This window comes from Castanea sativa, chromosome 9, assembly GCF_040712315.1.
Source record: "Castanea sativa cultivar Marrone di Chiusa Pesio chromosome 9, ASM4071231v1".
Classification (NCBI taxonomy): domain Eukaryota; kingdom Viridiplantae; phylum Streptophyta; class Magnoliopsida; order Fagales; family Fagaceae; genus Castanea; species Castanea sativa.
Genome location: NC_134021.1, coordinates 40,166,216 through 40,168,745, shown reverse-complemented (window position 1 = coordinate 40,168,745; position 2,530 = coordinate 40,166,216). Strand labels below are relative to the sequence as shown.

Sequence of the window (2,530 nt, the reverse complement as noted above, 5' to 3'; positions counted from 1 at the left end):
AAAGAAACCCTATACAAATACATAGGAATATGCGTGTAATTAGATCTGGAAAATATGATTTCATAATTTTCGACAGATACAGCTTGTGTCGAACTTCTGTCAATCTTTAACATTAAATCTCGATAGAAAGGACTTTGTCAAGACTTCTGTCGAGCTTTAATGAACAACACTTCCTTCACTTGTTTCTTGGCCAGACTTGCATGACTTTAATACTTAACTTGAACACTTGTTTTTTGAAATACTAAACTCATCCTAGATTTACCCAGTTATAAATAAAGTGCGTTTTGTCCAATGATTAGCTAATTACATAAATATGTCCCTAACACTATTATTAACCTTTTTTATATTATCCAAGAGTCTTGTCCTCAGAAGGTGGAGAAGATGGGTGGGTTTCCTTTCTCCATCCAAGAGTCTTGTCCTCATGTGGAGTCTCATTTGAATGAAGGCTCTCCCTTTTCTTGCATTTTTCTTGATGCCCCTCTAATTTTTGATCGAACACATTTTCAATGAAAATATTAATCGATTCCTTCAACTCTTTTTCCTTCACACTCAACTTCGTAAACTATTTCAGGAGACGATGAGGAAGTTGGTTCACTAGCAAAAACAAATCTTGTTGTCCAAGGAATGCACAGTCATGTTTTATATTCAAATCTTCGAACTTATTAGTAGTAGAGTAGTATATGTATTGGAGTATTGCACAGCCATCCAGGAACAAAATCCAAGCAAGGGCCTTATCAGGGTAGTCTTTAGTCGCGTCCTCCTCGTAGTATTCCCTCAGTTCCATGATGTTTTCCTCAACCTTCTTGTATAATTTGTCTATAACCTTGCGGCTTTCTTTGATGAACTTAGAGGCCAATATAAGATTGTACTTCTCTACTAACTGGTATTTTGGCTTGCCATAATGGATAGGACCCAATGGCGGCACCACATTATGCTCAGGGTGATCCTGGGAACACCCTAACTTGATTTTTTTTTTATATAATAATTAAATTTTTTATATTTGTTTACCCTTAAAAAAAAATAAGAACACCCTCAAATTAAAAAAAAAAATTTATTTGTTCTACTTTCAAGCAAAAAAAAAAAAGCCCAAAAAAAAATTTCAACTAAAATCTGAAAAAAAATAAAAAATATTTTTTATAAATATCACCTATTTCATGTATTAAATATATAACTTATTCCATGTGTTAAATGTGGATATATTTAAAAATATGGATAATATATGCGAAATTATAAACATTAATTATGTGTATGAAGTGTATATTAATGAGTGTTAATAATATTTTTAGAATAAATATTAACTATAAAATAAAGCTACAACTTCCATTTAAGAAATTAAATGAGAGTTGTAGCTTTTTTTTTTTGGCAGTTCACTTGTTAAAATTCAGATATCTTGTTTAGCAAGAGTAAACTTTACAAGTATAGCTTTGAACAAGGACAGAACCAAGATTCAAAAGGGGGGGGGGGGGGGAGTATAAATATAAAAAAGTTTATGAAAATCAAAACTAACATCTACTGAGAATTATGCATAATCATATCCCAGTGAATTGGTCATATGAAATGATATTATATAATATATACCACTGTAAATGTCATAGTTTGTGCAATATTTTTCAATGAGCGTATTGTCTGTTTTTAATTTTCAAATATTTGCAATAGCACCAGCTGTTAAATCTCCATTTTCATATGACTATTAGCAGGTATAGTGCTATATTTTTTACAAATTTTGGGGGGGGGGGGGGGGCAATGGCCCCCCTCTGCCTTGACGTGGGTTCGTCACTAGCTTTGAATATTGATGGTAGTGTATAGGGTAACCTAGGATTTGCTGGGGAAGGGGCTATCCTTAGGGATAGCCAAGGGAACTGGATTAATGGCTTTTTAATGCATATTGGTTTTGTCACAAATAATGCTGCAGAATTATGGGCAGCTAAACAAGGTTTATTAATTGCCTAGGAACTTGGTTTCAAATTTATAGACCTGCAAATTGATTTTGGAATTGTGATATGTTGGTTAACTTCAAATGGGACTATGGCTCCATCTATGACTCCATTAATTTGTGATTGCAACGCCTTACTAAGTAGAGCGTGGATTGTCTTACAACGTCACATCCTTCGTGAAGCTAACAACATCGCAGATGGTCTAGCCAAGAGAGGAGTAATGCAAAAAAAAAAAAAACAGCTTAGTGGAATATGCACAATGTCCTACTTTTGTAATTAATCCCTATATATGAGATCTTTTGGGAAAAATAATTAATTAATTAATTAAATAAAACATCCATGCATGGTAGAATCTGAGAGTGTTCCTAACATCCATGCATGGTAGAATCTGTTCAAGAATGACTAATGGACCAACTTTTGTAACTATTAATTAATTAAATAAAACATCCCCTCTTTCTACCAACAACAAAAAAACATTACCAGTTAAAATTTAATCAATTGGATATGTATAAATAAAATATAAAATACTAAAACTTGCATATGGCTTTCATTATTTGGTATACTTTTCCGAATAAACTATTGATAGTTAATAGACC

General features: G+C 32.5%; 1 pseudogene; it reads right to left on the bottom strand.

Moving 5' to 3' along the window:
* Nucleotides 1-303: 303 nt before the first annotated feature.
* LOC142609212 (uncharacterized) lies at nucleotides 304-1,593 on the bottom strand (annotated as a pseudogene).
* Between the last annotated feature and the right edge of the window lie 937 nt (nucleotides 1,594-2,530).